The 21,185-nt window shown below is 38.1% G+C and overlaps 1 non-coding gene across 1 annotated transcript; it reads right to left on the reverse strand.

The window, feature by feature from the left end:
* Nucleotides 1-541: 541 nt before the first annotated feature.
* Nucleotides 542-649, reverse strand: LOC112739874 (small nucleolar RNA R71). The gene has a single exon (XR_003170810.1). It is a non-coding gene; the product is annotated as a small nucleolar RNA R71 (small nucleolar RNA).
* Nucleotides 650-21,185: the final 20,536 nt, after the last annotated feature.

Raw genomic sequence — 21,185 nt, forward strand, 5'->3', positions numbered from 1 at the left:
CTTTCTTATGAGCAGGGACAAAGAAAAAGGCATTCTTGTTGAAGCTGATCCAGAACCTGAAGGGACTCTGAAGAGGAAATTAAGAGAAGCTAAATTACAACAATCCAGAGACAACTTGATTGAAAATTTCGAACAAGTAAAGGAGATGGCAGCCGAACCCAACAACAATGCAAGGAGAATGCTTGGTGACTTTACTACACCAAATTCTAATTTACATGGAAGAAGCATCTCCATTCCTGCCATTGGGGCAAACAACTTTGAGCTGAAACCTCAATTAGTTTCTCTGATGCAGCAGAACTGCAAGTTTCATGGACTTCCATCTGAAGATCCTTTTCAGTTCTTAACTGAATTCTTGCAGATATATGATACTATTAAGACTAATGGAGTAGATCCTGAAGTCTACAGGCTCATGCTTTTCCCTTTTGCTGTAAGAGACAGAGCTAGAGTATGGTTGGACTCTTAACCTAAGGATAGCCTGAACTCTTGGGATAAGCTGGTCAAGGCTTTCCTAGCCAAGTTCTTTCCTCCTCAAAAGCTGAGCAAGCTTAGAGTGGATGTTCAAACCTTCAGACAGAAAGAAGGTGAATCCCTCTATGAAGCTTGGGAGAGATACAAAGGACTGACCAAAAAGTGTCCTTCTGACATGCTTTCAGAATGGACCATCCTGGATATATTCTATGATGGTCTGTCTGAGTTATCTAAGATGTCATTGGATACCTCTGCAGGTCGATCCATTCACCTAAAGAAAACGCCTGCAGAAGCTCAAGAACTCATTGACATGGTTGCAAATAACCAGTTCATGTACACTTCTGAAAGGAATCCTGTGAATAATGGGACGCCTATGAAGAAGGGAGTTCTTGAAATTGATACTCTGAATGCCATATTGGCTCAGAACAAAATATTGACTCAGCAAGTCAATATGATTTCTTAGAGTCTGAATGGAATGCAAGCTGCATCCAACAGTACTCAAGAGGCTTCTTATGCAGAAGAAGCTTATGATCCTGAAAACCCTGCAATGGCAGAGGTGAATTACTTAGGTGAACCTTATGGAAACACCTATAACCCATCATGGAGAAATCATCCAAATTTCTCATGGAAGGATCAAAAGCCTCAACAAGGCTTTAATAATGGTGGAAGAAACAGGTTTAACAATAATAAACCTTTTCCATCATCCACTCAGCAACAGACAGAGAACTCTGAACAAAATACTTCTAATTTAGCAAACTTAGGCTCTGATCTATCTAAGGCCACTGTAAGTTTCATGAATGAAACAAGATCTTCCATTATAAATTTGGAAGCACAAGTGGGCCAGCTGAGTAAAAGGATCACTGAAATCCCTCCCAGTACTCTCCCAAGCAATACAGAAGAGAATCCAAAAGGAGAGTGCAAGGCCATTGACATAAGCAAAATGGCCGAACCCAAAGAGGGAGAGGAGGACGTGAATCCCAAGGAGGAAGACCTCCTGGGACGTCCAGTGATCAATAAGGAGCTTCCCTCTGAGGAACCAAGGGACTCTGAGGCTCATCTAGAGACCATAGAGATTCCATTGAACCTCCTTATGCCATTCATGAGCTCTGATGAGTATTCATCTTCTGAAGAAAATGAGGATGTTACTGAAGAGCAAACTGCCAAGTTTCTTGGTGCAATCATGAAGCTGAATGCCAAATTATTTGGTATTGAAACTTGGGAAGATGAACATCCCTTGTTCACCAATGAACTAAGTGATCTGGATCAACTGACATTGCCTCAGAAGAGACAGGATCCTGGAAAGTTCATAATACCTTGTACCATAGGCACCATGATCTTTAAGGCTCTGTGTGACCTCGGTTCAGGAATAAACCTCATGCCACTCTCTATAATAGAGAAACTGGGAATCTATGGGGTGCAAGCTGCTAAAATCTCATTAGATATGGTAGACAATTCAAGAAAACAGGCTTATGGACAAGTAGAGGACGTGTTAGTAAAGGTTGAAGGCCTTTACATCCCTGCTGATTTCATAGTCCTGGATACTGGAAAGGAAGAGGATGAATCCATCATCCTAGGAAGACCTTTCCTGGCCACAGCAAGAGCTGTGATTGATGTGGACAGAGGAGAATTGATCCTTCAAGTAAATGAGGACAACCTTGTGTTTACAACTCAAGGATCTCTCTCTGCATCCATGGAGAGGAAGCATAAAAAGCTTCTCTCAAAGCAGAGTCAACCAAAGCCCCCACAGTCAAACTCTAAGTTTGGTGTTGGGAGGCCACAACCAAACTCTAAGTTTGGTGTTGAACTCCCATATCCAAACTCTAAGTTTGGTGTTCGAGAGTTTCAACAATGCTCTGAACATTTGTGAGGCTCCATGAGAGCCCACTGTCAAGCTATTGACATTAAAGAAGCGCTTGTTGGGAGGCAACCCAATTTTTATTTATCTAACAATATTTTTCGTAGTTATATGTCTTTATAGGTTCATGATCATGTGGACTCACAAAATGAATATAAAAATTGAAAACAGAATCAAAAACAGCAGAAGAAAAATCACACCCTGGAGGAGCATCTGCCTGGCGTTCAACGCCAGAACAGAGCATGATTCTGGCGCTGAACGCCCAAAATGGGCAGCATCCTGGCGCTGAACGCCCAGAACAAGCATGGTTCTGGCGTTCAACGCCAGAAATGGCCAACAAATGGGCGTTGAACGCCCAAAATGGGCACCAACCTGGCGCTGAACGCCCAGAGTTGTGTGCAAGGGCATTTTACATGCCTAATGGGTGCAGGGATGTAAATCCTTGACACCTCCGGATCTGTGGACCCCACAGGATCATCTCAGGATCTGTGGACCCCACAGGATCCCCACCTACCTCCACTCACTTCTTCTCACCCCTCTTTCACACAATCCCATAATCTCTCTTCCCCATCACCTCTTCACCACTCACATCCATCCACTCTTCCCCATAAACCTACCTCATAAACTCCACCTACCTTCAAAATTCAAAACCAATTTCCCACCCAAACCCACCCCAAATGGCCGAACCTTAACCCCCCTCCCTCCCCTATATATAGCCCTCCATTCTTCCTCATTTTCACACAACACAACCCTCTCCTCTCTACTTGGCCGAAACACACTTCACCCCTCTTCTCCATATTTTCTTCTTCTTCTTCATCTATTCTTTCTTTTATTGCTCGAGGGCGAGCAATATTCTAAGTTTGGTGTGGTAAACGCATAAGCTTTTTGTTTTTCCATTACCATTGATGGCACCTAAGACCGGAGAATCCTCTAGAAAGGGGAAAGGGAAGACAAAAGCTTCCACCTCCGAGTCATGGGAGATGGAAAGGTTCATCTCCAAAGCCCATCAAGACCACTTCTATGATGTTGTGGCTAAGAAGAAGGTGATCCCCGAGATCCCTTTCAAACTCAAAAGAAATGAGTATCCGGAGATCCGACATGAAATTCAAAGAAGAGGTTGGGAAGTTCTAACAAACCCCATCCAACAAGTCGGCATCCTAATGGTTCAAGAGTTCTATGCCAATGCATGGATCACCAAGAACCATGATCAAAGTAAGAACCCGGATCCAAAGAACTATGTTACAATGGTTCGGGGGAAATACTTAGATTTTAGTCCGGAAAATGTGAGGTTGGCGTTTAACTTGCCTATGATGCAAGGAGATGCACGCCCCTACACTAGAAGGGTCAACTTTAATCAAAGGTTGGACCAAGTCCTTATGGACATATGTGTGGAAGGAGCTCAATGGAAGATTGACTCCAAAGGCAAGCCGGTTCAACTAAGAAGATTGGACCTCAAGCCTGTGGCTAGAGGATGGTTAGAGTTCATTCAATGCTCAATCATTCCCACTAGCAACCGATCTGAAGTTACTGTAGATCGGGCCATCATGATTCATAGCATCATGATTGGAGAGTAAATAGAAGTTCATGAAGTCATCTCTAATGAACTCTACAAAATAGCCGAAAAGTCATCCTCCATGGCAAGGCTAGCTTTTCCTCATCTTATCTGCCATCTATGTTACTCAACTGGAGCTTTCATAGAAGGAGACATTCCTATTAAGGAAGAGAAGCCCATTACTAAGAAAAAGATGGAGCAAGCAAGAGAGCCCATTCATGGAGCTCAAGAGGCGCAGGAAGCTCATCACCATGAGATCCCGGAGATGCCTCAAATGCATTTTCCTCCACAAAACTATTGGGAGAAAATCAACACCTCCCTAGGAGAATTAAGTGCTAACATGGGACAATTAAGGGTGGAACATCAAGAGCACTCCATCATGCTCCATGAAATAAGAGAAGATCAAAAAGCAATGAGGGAGGAGCAACAAAGACAAGGAAGAGACATAGAAGAGCTCAAGGACATCATTGGTTCCTCAAGAAGGAAACGCCACCATCACTAAGGTGGATTCATTCCTTGTTCTTATTTCTTCTGTTTTTCGTTTTCTATGTTATGTGCTTATCTATGTTTGTGTCTTCATTACATAATCATTAGTAGTTAGTAACTATGTCTTAAAGTTATGAATGTCCTATGAATCCATCACCTTTCTTAAATGAAAAATGTTTTAATTCAAAAGAACAAGAAGTACATGAACTTCGAATTTATCCTTGAACTTAGTTTAATTATATTGATGTGGTGACAATGCTTCTTGTTTTCTGAATGAATGCTTGAACAGTGCATATGTCTTTTGAAGTTGTTGTTTAAGAATGTTAAATATGTTGGCTCTTGAAAGAATGATGACAAGGAGACATGTTATTTGATAATCTGAAAAATCATAAAAATGATTCTTGAAGCAAGAAAAAGCAACAAAGAACAAAGCTTGCAGAAAAAAAAAAAAGAGAAAAAAAATAGGCGAAAAAAAATATAGAAAGAAAAAGAAAAAGCAAGCAGAAAAAGCCAATAACCCTTAAAACCAAAAGGCAAGGGAAAATAAAAAGGATCCCAAGGCTTTGAGCATCAGTGGATAGGAGGGCCTAAAGGAATAAAATCCTGGCCTAAGCGGCTAAACCAAGCTGTCTCTAACCATGTGCTTGTCGCGTGTAGGTGTCAAGTGAAAACTTGAGACTGAGCGGTTAAAGTCAAGGTCCAAAGCAAAAGAAGAGTGTGCTTAAGAACCCTGGATACCTCTAATTGGGGACTTTAGTAAAGCTGAGTCACAATCTGAAAAGGTTCACCCAATTATGTGTCTGTGGCATTTATGTATTCGGTGGTAATACTGGAAAACAAAGTGCTTAGGGCCACGACCAAGACTCAAAAAAAGCTGTGTTCAAGAATCATCATACTGAACTAGGAGAATCAATAACACTATCTGAACTCTGAGTTCCTATAGATGCCAATCATTCTGAACTTCAATGGATAAAGTGAGATGCCAAAACTATTCAAGAGGCAAAAAGCTATAAGTCCCGCTCATATGATTGAAGCTCTGTTTCATTGATAGTTTGGAATTTATAGTATATTCTCTTCTTTTTATCCTATTTGATTTTCAGTTTCTTGGGGACAAGCAACAATTTAAGTTTGGTGTTGTGATGAGCGGATAATTTATACGCTTTTTGGCATTGTTTTTAGTATGTTTTTAGTAGAATCTAGTTACTTTTAGGGATATTTTCATTAGTTTTTATGTTAAATTCACATTTCTGGACTTTACTATGAGTTTGTGTGTTTTTCTGTGATTTCAGGTATTTTCTGGCTGAAATTGAGGAACTTGAGCAAAAATCAGATTCAGAGGTTGAAGAAGGACCGCTGATGCTGTTGGATTCTGACCTCCCTGCACTCAAAGTGGATTTTCTAGAGCTAGAGAACTCGAAATGGCGCGCTTCCAATTGTGTTGGAAAGTAGACATCCAGGGCTTTCTATCAATGTATAATAGTCCATACTTTGCCCAAGTTTAGATGACGAAACCTGGCGTTCAACGCCAGCTCTCTGCCCAATTCTGGAGTTCAGCGCCAAAAATGGATCAAAAACCAGAGTTGAACGCCAGAAATGGATCAAAACCTGGCGTTCAACTCCACAAATGGCCTCTGCACGTGGAAAGTTAAAGCTCAGCCCAAGCACACACCAAGTGGGCCCCGGAAGTGGATTTATGCATCAATTACTTACTTCTGTAAACCCTAGTAGCTAGTTTATTATAAATAGGACATTTCACTATTATCTTTTGAACCATCTTTGAATCTTTTGATCATTTTTAGATCTCTAGACCTCCATGGGAGGCTGGCCATTCGGCCATGCTTACCTTCTATTCACTTATGTATTTTCAACGGTAGAGTTTCTACACTCCATAGATTAAGGTGTGGAGCTCTGCTGTTCCTCAAAGATTAATGCAAAGTACTACTGTTTTCTATTCAATTCATCTTATTTCGCTTCTAAGATATTCATTCGCACTTCAATCTGAATGTGATGAACGTGACAATCATCATCATTCCCTATGAACGCGTGCCTGACAACCACTTCCGTTCTACCTTCGACTGAATGAGTATCTCTTAGATCTCTTAATCAGAATCTTCGTGGTGTAAGCTAGAATGATGGCGGCATTCAAGAGAATCCGGAAGGTCTAAACCTTGTCTGTGGTATTCCGAGTAGGATTCAATGATTGAATGACTGTGACGAGCTTCAAACTCGCGATTGCTGGGCGTAGTGACAGACGCAAAAGGATAGTAAATCCTATTCCAGCATGATCGAGAACCGACAGATGAATAGCCGTGCCGTGACAGGGTGCATTGATCATTTTCACTGAGAGGATAAGATGAAACCATTGACAAGGGTGATGCCTCCAGACGATTAGCCGTGCTGTGACAGGGTATTTGGATCATTTTCCCGAGAGAAGACCGAAAGTAGCCATTGACAATGGTGATGTATCACATAAAGCCAGCCATGGAAATGAGTAAGACTGATTGGATGAAGATAGCAGGAAAGCAGAGGTTCAGAGGAACGAAAGCATCTCTATTCGTTTATCTGAAATTCTCACCAGTGATTTACATAAGTATTTCTATCCCTATTTTATTAATTATTTTCGAAAACCCCATTACTATTTTATATCCGCCTGACTGAGATTTACAAGGTGACCATAGCTTGCTTCATACCAACAATCTCCGTGGGATTCGACCCTTACTCACGTAAGGTATTACTTGGACGACCCAGTGCACTTGCTGGTTAGTTGTGCGAAGTTGTGAACCATGGTATTGGCATCATGTTTTTGGCGCTATTACCAGGGAAAGAAAGAGCGATGAATTTTACATAATCAAAGTGTAGTCACAATTTCTGCGCACCAGTAATTCACTCTACTCTTCTCTAATCATGCTTTCTAAACTTTGTTCTTCATCTAACCAATCAACAAATATTTAATGTACCAATGCAAACATCATGAGGTCTTTCTAAGGTTGTAATGGGGCTGAGGTAAAGGTAAGGATATATGTATGGCCAAGTGAGCTTTATAAAGTGAATCCTTGATTAGTCTAAGATCTCACCTAACATATACATACTTTATAATTCAAAGGTTTCTTTACCTATTTACCCAATTTTTTCCACTTTTTTATGTTATATGCTCATGCCTTAATTTTAATTTTTATCCCATGTGCATTGCTTTTTTTTTTCATTTGGGGAATTCTTTTATATCCCCTTATTTAGGTACTGAAATAAAATATAAATTTTTTTTAATGCACATGGTAGTTTAATTGCTTTGATTTCACATGAGCATGCTTCCCAAAATTTTTATTTTGAAACATTTTTATTCTTTTTAACTTTCTACCTTTGTTTCTATCATCCATGTTCCCATAAGGTTTCCAACACTTAAACAATTACACAATTTCTATCTTAAGCTAACCAAGGATTCAACTTGAGATTTTTATTTTATTTTTCTGCTTAAGGCTAGTATTGTGGTTTATAGAATAAGAGGGGTTTTAAAGGCTCAAGGGGGCTAACAAGGGTGATGTAAAGGGTAGGCTAATTTGGGATAAGTGAGCTAGAATCAAATAATGGCCTCAATCATATGCAAGCATGTAAATACACTAAATAATGGACATATAGAATGGAACAAAGCAAAGATTGCAATTATAGAGAAGAAAATACACAAGAATAAAAATTTATGGTTAAATAATGTAACCATGTAAATAAGCTCAAAATCTCACAGGTTGTGTGTTCTTTGGCTCAAAAACCATGTTCCAAATACAACTTCTGATAAGTTTAACACAAAATTTTTTTCAATTTAAATTAGTGAAATACTATAAAAATTTCTTGAAAAAGAAAATATTACTTCAACCAAGTAGTAACTAAATGCATAAAATCAAACAAACATGCAATTAAATATGCAAATGCAACAATGAATTAACAGAGAAAATAAAACATTGGTGTTGAGAAGAAGGTAACTAACCCATGGAGATCGGTATCGACCTCCCCACACTTAAAGATTGCACCGTCCTCAGTGCATGCTGAGATGTGCAGGTGGACGGGTTGTTCCAACTGATGCTTTTCTTCAAGGATTGTGCAGATGGACTTGTTTGTCTCCCCTTTTAGAAGTTTTTCCCTTTTCCTGTCTTCGGTGGCCAGCCTGAAAGAAGAGAAAAAGAAGAAAAGTAACCCAAAAGATAAAAAATTAATAAAATATGGGTATTAATGCCAGATGATAAGGGTCTCATTTACATGGAAGCTTCAACATGTTCTTGAGAAAACAATAGAAGCACATGGCATATTAGTGGTGCAGAAATTGCAGCAAAGGAGAGGAGTGTGGGTAATGAAAATATCAATATAAGTTCATGTCAATGCAAATGAAGTGCAAGTATCATAAAAGATTGGCATTGGCAGATAATTAATATCATCCCACAGTGTAAAATAAGTCACTAAGCACCAAAGTAATTCAAGAAAAGATGCAACAGTTGAATAAGAACATTTAACACCAATGGTAAAATAATAAATTTAGGAAAAGAAAAATAAAAATATGCACAAAATTAAAATGCAATGAATGAAATATGCAAATAAATTAAGTAAAATAGAATGAAGGTAAAGAAGGAAGAAGAAAAGAAGAAAGAAATAAGAATGGAAAAGAAAAATTAGGATTTGGGGGAAGAAAATATATGATATTTAGTGCTGATCTAGATAAGTTGTGCGGCGCAGGCGACGCGGACGCGTGGGTGACGCGGTCGCGTGGTGCGCGATAAGGTCAGGTAACACGGACGCGTGGGTCACGCGATTGCGTGGCCTGATTTGTGCGATTGGCGCGAGTGCAGCCTCGCGTTCGCACAACTCTCTGTTCGAAACTCTTTTTGCCAAATTTTTGGGTGACGCGGTCGCGTGGTTGACGCAATCGCATGGGTGGCCTTATTTCCAATATGATGCAGACGCGTTGGTGACGCGTTCGCGTGGTGGGGCTTGTGCTGCTAGAACCATTCCAGCCCCGCTCCATCATAACTCTCTGCCATGCACCCCTTTACGTCAATTTTACAGAGCCACGCATTCGCGTGGGTGACGCGGACGCGTGGGGAGGCTATTTCTCCAAATGACGCGGCCGGGTGGGTCACGCGGACGCGTGGGCATGTTTGTGCCTAAAGCGCACCTCCAGCCATGCTTTCGCGTGACTCTCTGTTTACTTTCTTTTCTTCACAACGCACTGGTGACGCGGACGCGTCAGCGACGCTACCGCGTCGCGTGCGTGTTTTTTTTTTTTTTAATAATGCAGTATGCAGAATGCAATGTTAATATGAATGTTATGCAAAACTCTAGATTCAATACAATAAAATAAAACTCGAAAACAAATAAAACTAAATAAAAAAATGAAAAAGGAACGATCATACCATGGTGGGTTGTCTCCCACCTAGCACTTTTAGTTAAAGTCCTTAAGTTGGACATTTGGGGAGTCCTTTGTTATGGTGGCTTGTGCTTGAACTCATCCAGGAATCTCCACCAATGTTTGTGATTCCAATGGCCTCCGGGATCCCAAACTAGGCGCAGAAAGCCTTCAAGCAAGTTAAAGCAAGTGACAAGGCCCCAAGAGTGTTGGTTGCCAGAATGAATTTCGGGGTCCCAAACCTTGCTTTTGCACCCGTCTTCTTGTTGATCATCATGATTTCATCCAGGTGATTCAGCCTTAGAATTCTCACTGAAGTATCCAAACAACTTCCCAGACCCATTCAATTGAGCTCTACACCAACCTTTGCGTTTAAACTTAAAGCTTCCAACCATAATGAACCTTGCATGACAATTCTTACCACTGACCTTCTTCCTCTTACTCTTAATGCCACAAAGAGCTCTAAGTTGACCATCCATTTTTAGTAGCCCATATTCAAGTGGAATTAGAAAGCTAAGGGATATGAATTTTACCCACTTGAATGTTGTGAAGGATGATGATAACTTAGGGGGAGGGGTTTCTAATGAACTTGCAAGCTCCACTCCTTTGTGTTCTTCTTTGACAACTACGACCTCTTTTCAAGCTTCTTCAATATCAACCTCTTCCTCTTGGTAGCTTTCTTCCAATTCAATCTCTTCTTCATTGCTCACCAAGGGCATGGGAGGTTGTGCTTCTTCTTTAATCTCCATCTCTTGATTAACCTCTTCCAAGTCTTCAACTATGATATGCCTTGGAGGTTGTACACCCTCCTCAACATCAAATGCAACCGTCTTGGAAGGAGGCTCTATGTCTTGACTTTCCCATGGAGGTTCAGCATCTCGCAAGTCTTCAACCACTTTTTCCTCTTCAATAATTACTGCTTTGTCTAGTAGTTTTAATATAAAATCATACTCATCCTTGATGATTTTCTTTCCATGACAACTCCTTTCAACTATTCTTTCATCTTCAAGGGTCTTTACTACCTTCACCTTTAGGCCCTCCTCTAGCTCCTTATGAAGTATGGATTCGCGAAGATGATCCCTTCTCTCTTGTTCCATGTCAATAGCATCATTGGGATCATGTTGCTTTTGGATTAATGGATGTGGGTGCTCTTCCATGGATGGTGGTGATGGGATGGAGAGATCATTCTGTGGTTGAAAAGGAAGTGCACTAGAGCTTGAGGGTTGATTGTTGAAGGTATTAGGTGGTCCGATTTGGGCGATGAGAGCTTGTATAGTAGAGTTTAGATCGGTAAGTACTTTCTCCATGGAGGTTTGAGGTGGATAGGAGGGTTCATTTGGCTCATAGGGTGGTTGGTATGGTGGATACGGGTTAGGGTCATATGGAGGTGAATGGTTGTAGGTGGCTTATGAGTATGGTGGTTCAAAGCTGTGTTGAGGAGAGGGTTTATAGGCATATGGTGGTGGTTGTTGATAGTCCATTGGAGGTGGTTGTTGCCATAAGGGTTGATCAAATCCTTGTGGCTCCTTCCATCTTTGATTGTTCCAACCTTGATGCCTGTTCTCATTGTAATTCCCTCTTCCTGCAATATAATTGTAACCAGACTCATAGCCAAAGGGGTGAGTGATCATAGTAGCAAATAAAAATTAAAAATAAAAATAAAAACAAATTTTAAATTAAAAGGTTATTTAAATTTTGAAAATTAAATTTTAATTTTGAAAAAGTCAACAATATAAGATAAAAATTTGAAAAAGATTTAAATTTTGAAAAGGCTTGAAAAGCAATAACCTCTTAATTTACGAAAAAACAAAAATAAAAAAAACAAAAATAAAAACAAATAAACAAGCAAAAAGTAAATATTTACAATAACCAATAATAAGGAACACGTTTGCAATTCCCCGGCAACGGCGCCATTTTGAAAAAGAGCTGAAGATTGACGGTTTAGAAGTTATATTAAACTCTCATTGCAAGTATAGTTACTAAACCAAGCAATCAACCTTTCTTACAAACGTTTTGATTGTCACAAGTAACAAACCCCTTTAAAATTGATAACCGAGTATTTAAACCTCGGGTCGTCTTCTCAAGGAACTGCAGGGAAGTATGTTCTTATTATTGGTTATGAATATTGTAAATCGGGATTTTGAAGATAAGGAACGAGTAATTAAAATTGCAATTAAAATAAGTAAATGACTGTAAAATAAATAAATAACTGTAAAATAAACTTTTGGCAAGGAATGAGAAATTAGAAGTCCTATCCTAGTTATCCTTATCAATGATGATGAAAATTGAATCTTAATTCCACTTAGTTAGCCTTTACTTAAAGTAAAGAAAAGTCAAGTGAGTAATTAGTTTGATCTTCAAATCCTAGTTAATCCCTAAGGAAAGATTGGGATTATTGAAGTTCAATTCAATTAGCAAAGATAACAATTATCAATCATGTTGAGTGATAACTCCTGAGTTACTGATTTCTTAACCAAGACCAAAAGGGAAAAGTAAATCTACTGGAATAAAAATGTCTAAAGATTGGAAGCAACAGTAACATGAATAAAAGAAAGCAATAATAAACTGAAATACCTCAAATAACATTAATTCAAAGAAATCAAATCTAACATGGAAGTTCATAAATTAAATTAGAAAAATAAATAAAAAGAACATTGAACCTGTGATCGCAAAAGATGAAATAATCATAAAGTGAAAAGAATCCTAATTCTAAATCCTAAGAGAGAGGAGTCTCTCTAAAACTACATCTAATCCTAAAATTGTGAATATGAAAGCATGATTATGAATGGATGCATTCCTCCACTTTATAGCCTCTAATCTGTGTGTTCTGGGCTGAAAACTGGGTCAAAAACAGCCCAGAAATCGCCCCTTGTGATTTCTGTTACGTTCAGGTCGCGGAAAAGTGACGCGGAGGCGTTGTCCACGCGTCCGCGCGGATTGAAGTTCGCAGATGAGATGCGGGTGTGTCATTCACGCGTTCACGTTGCCTAACGTCGAGGCAGCTATGGCAAATTATATGTCAAATCGAATCCCCGGACGTTATCTTTCCAACGCAACTGGAACCGCATCATTTGGACCTCTGTAGCTCAAGTTATGACCGTTTGAGTGCAGAGAGGTCAGGCTGGAAAGCTTTAGCAGTTCCTTCAGTTTCTAGTATTCCTTCCACTTTTGCATGCTTCCTTTCCATCCTCTGAGTCATTCCTGCCCTGTAATCTCTGAAATCACTTAACACACATATCAAGGCATCTAATGGTAATAAGAGAGGATTTATATTAGCAAATATAAGGTCAAAGAAGCATGTTTTCAATCATAGCACAAAATCAGGAAGGAGAATGTAAACTCATGCAAATAGTATGAATAAGTGGGTAAAGAGTTGATAAAATTCACTCAATTGAACACAAGATAAACCATAAAATAATAGTTTATCACTCGCCATGTGATCCCTCAGGAGATATACAACATCATAGCAAATACTTCCACCCTTTCTAGATTGGCTTTCCCTCAACTCATCTCCCACTTATGTGAGGCTACCAATGTCCAGATTGATAGAGATATACTTATTGCAGTTGACAGACCAATCACTAAGAAGGGTATGGAGTACACTCAAAAACTTGGACAAGCACCACCGAAGGAGCCGGTTTCCCTTCTTTGGAAGGAGAAGTCTGAACTACCTCAGGGACAAGATCTTCCTCCTTGTGAGTACTGGACTCAGCTAGCAGTTTTCATCGGACAGCTAATATCTACTATGGATCAGCTGAAACAAGAGCATAAGAGCCAGTCTACCATCCTCCATAAGCTAACAGAGGAGTAGCAAAAGCAAGGGCATGAGCTGGAAGAGCTTAAGCGCTGGAGTGGATCCTCGTGAGGAAGCAGCAACCACCAAGACTGAGGTGGTTGAGTTCCGTTACCTTATGCCTATCTTATTTCCTGGTTTTTAGTATTTTTATCCTGTTCCCCGTCACTTACTTGTTTGAGTTTTTGCATGATCCTTAGAGTCTCTTATTGCTTTCTAGTTTAGTTATTTATTTAGTTATTCTATGCGTATTTTGAAAGATGTCTCGTGTATTGCTCACTAAACTTAAATAAAATTCTAAAAAAAAAAGAAATAATAAAATGCATGAGATTTTGAGTTATATATGTTGAGTTTTCTAGTTACTTTGATATGGTGGCACTATTGATGCCAGGGCATCATAGCCTGTTTTTCTATGCTTTTTCACTAGATTTTCGCTTAAGTTTCATATAAATTTTGTTGATAAAAAAGCAAAAGAATGAAAAAAATCTCTGCATGAATCAAATTTCAAGCATATATGAATTTTAGTTAATATACAAGGTAAAAAGATGAAATAGATCACACTAAGTGAAGTCATGATTTTGAGTATTATTAGCACACTTAGTATAGTAAAGATTATCTTGTATGTTACTTTGATACACTTATTTGTTTGTTGATAGGCAAAGTAGAAGAAAAGAAGCTAAGAAAAGGGAAGGCAAAGAAGCAACAAGAAAGCCATGAAAGGAAGCAAAGAAAAGCAACGTTGGAGCCAAAGTTGGTGCTCCAACGTTGCTGGAAACGTTGCTCCTCATAGCCTGAAGGGGTATACTTCAAACAAGAATAACTTGAGTTACAGAGCTCCAAATGAAGTGATTCTAAAAGCATTGGAAATTATGAATCTAGAGCTTTCCAAGCATATATGGCACTGTATGATGGGTACTTAATTTGAGGGAGAAAAATTGCCCCGAAAGTGTAAAGATGAACATAGTATCAACATGTAGTAAGGCCAGCTGACCTCGACATCTTCCATAGAATATAACTCGAGTTGTAGAGCTCCAAACTATGCCCTCCCAACGGTATTGGAAAGTAGACATTCAGAGCTTTCCAACAATATATAATAGCATGGGGTGGACAATGCATTTGAGCTCCAGAATCTGGAATTTTCGACCACATTGGTGTGCCAACGTTGCACACCGACGCCAGCGATCCTGTCCCCTTCAAAGGAGCATAACTTGAGTTACAAATGTTCAATTGAGGTGATTCTAGTTGGGTTAGAAAGCTGACATTCAGAGCTTTCCAACCATATATAATAGTTTATAGTGGGCATGAAATTAGCAACATTGACAAGAGGACAATGTAATGGCTTGATGTGCAATTTCCCCCAACGTTTTGCTTGCTGGAAATTCAAAAAAGACAATCCACGCGTACACATACGTGACACGCACGCGTGGAAAGGCCAACGTTGGAGGTAATGTTGGTGATAAAATGCTGGGTCCAACGTCTGCGCTGTCATTCCTGGGAAAAATTTGATATGACGCGTACGCGTGGGTCACGTGTACGCGTCGATTGGCAAAAAGCAGCATGCACGCGTACGCGTGGGAGACGCGTACGTGTGGATTGAAAAATGTTGGAGGGAACGTTTGTATGCAAACGTTGATGCAAACGTGGAAGACAGAGTCTGGGAGCAATTTTTAACGCTGCAACATCACTAAAGGCCCCAATTACACCCCTGGATCATGCAAGCAAGCAAAGCCCATCAAAGATCACTCAATCCATGGCATAAGAAGCATTTAGATTAGGAATTTTAATTCAATTTTGTAATTTGAATTTTTCATCTTTGTAAGCCTATATATAGGCAGTGGCTGGATTGGAGAAATCATTCTGGATTGGAGAGGAGTCCAGGGTCATACATCCACATCCCCTGACACACACTTTTCATACACTTTTCTTTCTTCTTTTTCTTTTCTTTTCTTTTCTTTTCTGTTAGTTTAATTTTAGTTTGTAATTTTTATTATGAATTTTAAGTTTTAATTTTAGTTCTATTTCTTCATCTTCTTCTTTATTCTGCACTTTCTTTCTTTTCTGTTAAATTAGAGCAATGAACTAAACTAACTCTTTTCATTGCGTTAGAGAGCTCTATTGTTATTTAATGGATCAATTGTAATTTTTATCATTCTTTCTCTATCTTTTCTCTTGGTCTTACTAGAAATCTTTCAATCTTAATTCAATTGAACAATTGTCTTGACGGAGAACTTGTTCATAATTGGATTTTCTCGGAACCTTGACAGAGGAATGAGGAAATCATGCTAGAAATGCTTTCTCACATTGGATTAGGTTGGGGTTGGATGGATATTGTGACATTTAATCCTACCAATACTTTGATCTATGAATGTGTGTGGTATAATCAGTGACCAAGCTTCATCTCTTCCCATGAACAATTAAACCAAGACATTGGGAAATTGTTCAAGCTTAGAGAGATTAGATTGCCAAGGAATTGGGATCTAATCACCTAAGATTGCCAAGGAGATCAATGAATGCATTAATTGAGGAAGAAATGAGGATGAACCTGATCCAGGAGAATTGCAATATCTCTTGATCCCAATGTTCATTTTATTTTTCTTCTTTTACTTTTTGTCATTTACTTCCTGCACTTTTGATGAGAGAACTTTTGCGTGGTCTAGAAATTTGCGAATAAATCCTCGTTGCAAGTATAGTTTCTAAACCTTCAAAAGTCTTTTCATACAAACGTTTTGGTTGTCACAAGTAACAAACTCCTAAATAAATTAATAACCGAAGTATTCAAACCTCGGGTCGTCTTCTCAAGGAATTGCAGGGAGGTGTTCTTATTATTGGTTATGAGTCTTGTAAATTGGGGGTTTTGGAAAGAAGGAGCAAGTAATGTAAGATAACAAGTCGTTAAAATAATAAATAATAAAGCTCTTGGCAAGGTATAAGAACTGGAAGTCCTATCCTGGTTATCCTTATCAATTGTGATGAGAATTGGATTTTTCTCCCACTTTGTTAACCTCTAACTATGAAGGTAAATTAAGTGGATGAATTAATTTTTATTCCTCAGATCCTAGTTTTTCCTTGAGAAAAGTTAGAGTTATTGGAACTCGAATTAATTCTTAAAGAATTTCAATTTTCAATCAACAATGAGTTTGATAACTCAAGTGTCTCCAATGACTCAACCAAAGCCAAGAGGGAAAATTCTAAATTAAATTAAAAGCATCAATATAAATAAAGCAAAGCAATCTTAAATCTGAAATACCTCAAATAATATTAATTAAGAAAATCATAACATGAATGTAGCATAAGCCAAATAGACAACATAACTAATATAAGCATTAAGGTATCTGAAAGTAAGAGATAAATATAAAGTAAAAGAACATTGAACCTGGGATTGAGAGGCACTCCTAAAACTAAGAGAAATCCTAAGTCCTAATCCTAAGAGAGAGGAGAGAACCTCTCTCTCTAAAAACTACATCTAAAACTAAAATTGTGAATTGTGAAAGCTTTTTTATGAATGGATGCATTCCCCTACTTTATAGCCTCTAATCTGTGTTTTCTGGGTCGAGAACTGGGTCAGAAACAGCCCAGAATTCGCTGGTTGCGAATTCAAACACGCTGATTTTTCGTCACTGCGACGCGTCCGCGTGGAGCACGCATTCGCGTCACCTATCGTCAGGGAAACTATGGCATATTATATATCAAATCGAAGCCCCGGACGTTAGCTTTCCAACGCAACTAGAATCGCATCATTTGGACCTCTGTAGCTCAAGTTATGACCATTTGAGTGCAGAGAGGTCAGGCTGGACAGCTTTGCAGTTCCTTCAACTTCTTGTATTCCTTCCACTTTTGCATACTTCCTTTCTATCCTCTAAGCCATTCCTGCTCTGTAATCTCTGAAAACACTTAACACACATATCAAGACATCTAATGGTAATAAGGGAGGATTATTATTTGGTAATTTAAAGCCAAAGAAGCATGTTTTCAATCAAAGCACATAATTAGGAAGACAAATGTAAAACCATGCAATAGTATGAATAAGTGGGTCAAGAGTTGATAAAATCCACTCAATTAAGCACAAGATAAACCATAAAATAGTGGTTTATCAACTTTACATTTATGTCAATTTACTTTTCTGCACTTTATTGCTTTTATTTACTTTAATGCAATTTACTTTTCTGCTGCTTATCACTCAAACTGAACCGTCTAACTAGGCTAATCAATTAACTATTGATTGCTTAATCCGTTAATCTCTATGGGATTCGACCTCACTCTTGTGAGTTATTACTTGACGATAATTCGGTATACTTGCCGAAGGGGATTTTTGTAGTGATACAAAAATTCTTTCATCAACTATCTCTATTTCTGAATGTATGAATTAACTGTGCATATTTGATTTTGGAGTTGAGAATATTGGTTCTTGAGGAATAGGAACTTAGAAAAGTATTCTTAATTCTCTGGAATAAGAAAGAGATTAATTCTTGAAGCAAAATAAACAGCAAAAAGAATTAAAAAGAAAATAAAAATAAAAAAAAGGTCCAAGACTTTGAGTATCAATGGTTAGGAGGGTCAAAAGTGATCTAAAGCTCAAAACGGTGGTTTTCCCTAACCATATGCTTGTGGTGTGAAAGTGTCAAGTAACCCTTGAGACTGAACACCTAAAGTCATGATCTATTACTGTTACAGAGTATGCCTAAGGCTCTGAACACCACTGTCTGAGAAAAATAAGAAGAAAAATTGAAACTCAAGGAGTTTCTCAGTTAAGTGCTTGTGGTGTTCTTGTTTTAAGTTAAACTTGAAGAGGAAACACTTAGAGTCACGGCTAGGCTCAAGGTGCAAAGCACCAAAGAAAAAGAAAAGAAAAAGCTATGTTCAAGAATCAATTAGAGCCTAAAGAAGAGAATCTATAATATCATCTGAGTTTTAGTTCTGAAGGATACTAATATTTCTGGGCTTCAAAGGATAGTGAGATGCCAAACCTATTCAGATTAGAGTGTCATTAGCCCTATTCAGTAACTAGACCTGGGCTTAAATGACAACTCAAGTCTTAGGCATTTTCTCTTCTTGGTCCTATATTATTTTGGTTGCTTGAGGACAAGCAACAGTTTAAGTTTGGTGTTGTCATGCGTGAGCATCTTGTACCTTTTTCCCCTTATTTTCTAGTTTTTTTTTATTAGATTTTATTTAATTTCATAGTATTTTAGTGCAAAAATCCTCTTTGAATGCTACTTTGAGTTATTTTAGTGTTTTATGATTTCAGGTGAAATTCGGAGCAATTAGGCAGAATTTGGAGCAAAAAGGAAAAAAGCTGGTAGCACCCCCCCCCCCCGGGCGCTAAACGCCTAACTGACGTTTAGCGCCAGCAAGGGACACAAGCCAACAACATGCTGCCCCCTAGGGCGCTAAACTCCCATCTGGCGTTTAGCATCAGCAGTGCTGACCGAATTCACTCTCTCTTTGGGCTTCTCTAGTGGATTTAGCATTTATTAATTATTTTTTTTTTTTTGTAATTTCTATTTACAAACAATATCTTTTAGTCTGAGAATTTATTATTTTATTTTATTTTCGAATCAAATTAGGTTAGTATAAAAGGGAAAAGATCTCTTGTATTTGGGAGCTTCTCTCTTTCGCACTTTTCAAAATCCTAGTTTTTCTTTGTAAGTCATGAGCAACTCAACCTCTTGGTTAAGGTTAGGAGCTCTGTTTATTTCTATGAATTAAGGCTATTGATTTTCTATTTTAATTAATGTATTGATTCAGTTTCAAGGATTGTTTTCGTTCTTAATCTTGTGAATTTGGGTGGAACGAGAGTATGACCCTTATTCTACATAAGTTCTTGTGATTTTCGAGAGAATTTTCTCACTTGAACAACAGCTTGAAAACAAATTCCTACTAAATTGCTAATTACATGAACTAATTGGAATATGTGACATATAATCCTGTTAGATTTGGGTAATTAGGATTTTGTGGCCATAAACTAGTTTCTGAACTTAACCCTCTAATCGGAATTAAGTGACCATGAGAGTGGTGGTTAATGAAGGTTAGAAGAGGCTAAATCACTAAGAGATTAGGGTTTAGACATTTACAGTTTGCCATGGAATGAATCATGCATTGTTAAAATAGATGGTAAGAATTTTAATCCGAAAAAGTAAACATCTCTGAAACCTTAACTGTTTTCTCTCACTGTTTTTACACCAAACCTTTTATTTGCTTTCTTTATTCTCTTATTTATTGTTTTATGCGAATTTCAACCATCAAAACCCCTTTTTGTTTGCCTAAATATGTTAATTGGATAACCATTGTTGCTTAGTCTGACAATCCTCGTGGGATCGACCCTCACTCACCTGAGGTATTACTTGGATGATCCGGTACACTTGCCGGTTAAGCTGTGGGAATTCTAAATTCCTACACCAGTCATGAGCTACTAAACCTCTTTGGTTAAGGTTAGGAACTCTGTTTATTTCTATAGATTAAGACTATTGATTTTCTATTTTAATTAATGTATTGATTCAGTTTCAAGGATTGTTTTCGTTCTTAATCTTATGAATCTGGGTGGAACGAGAGTATGACCCTTATTCTACATGAGTTCTTGTGATTCTCGAGAGAGTTATCTCACTTGAACAACAGCTTGAAAACAAATTCCTCCTAAATTGCTAATTACATGAACTAATTGGGATATGTGACATATAATCCTGTTAGCTTTGGGTAATTAGGGTTTTTGTGCCCATAAACTAATTTTGTACTTAACCCTCTAATTGGAATTAAGTGATCATGAGAGTGACGGTTAATGAAGGTTAGAGGAAACTAAATCACTAAGAGATTAGGGTTTAGTTAATTACAGTTTTCCATGGAATGAATCATGCATTGTTAAAATAGTTGGGAAGAACTTTTAATCCGGAAAAGTAAACATCTCCGAAGCCTTAACTGTTCTCTCTCACTATTTTTACACCAAACCCTTTATTTGCTTTCTTTATTCTCTTGTTTATTATTTGATGCAAATTTCATCATCAAACAACCTTTTCTGTTTGCCTAACTTAGCCAGTTGGATAACCATTGTTGCTCAGTCTGACAATCCTCGTGGCATCGACCATCACTCACCTGAGGTATTACTTGGATGACCTGGTGCACTTGTCGATTAAGCTGTGAAAATTCTAAAATCCCGCACCAGAACAATATCCACTCACTATGATATTACTTGATATGATTCAGTGCACTTACTAAGTTGGGTTTTACACCATCAAGTAACTAAACCTCTTAGGAGCTTTGTTTGCTTTTTCATGGATTGGTAATGTGACTGTTTCTTTTATTTTAATTTAGGCATTGATACTTATTCAAGATTGAGTCTCGTTCTTCATCTTGAATGGTTAGAAGTATTGAAAAATATTCTAATTATGTTTTGGATTCCGTTATTATTTTGGAAAATTTAATATCGAAATTAGATTGAAACTCTTTCTCATAAGTTTTCAACTTGATTATGAATAGTATTTTGAAAGTTGTGCGACGTTAAATCGGAATTGTGCTTAAACTCTTTTCTTAATTAGTTGACTAAGGAATTGGAGATTAAATAAGTTAAAGAAAAATTGAATTACTAAGTAATTGGAATTTGATTATAAATGATTTGTCGTGAAAGTATCTTACATGAATCAAAGTAAAGAAACAT

Source organism: Arachis hypogaea, chromosome 13, assembly GCF_003086295.3.
Source record: "Arachis hypogaea cultivar Tifrunner chromosome 13, arahy.Tifrunner.gnm2.J5K5, whole genome shotgun sequence".
NCBI classification, from domain to species: Eukaryota; Viridiplantae; Streptophyta; class Magnoliopsida; order Fabales; family Fabaceae; genus Arachis; species Arachis hypogaea.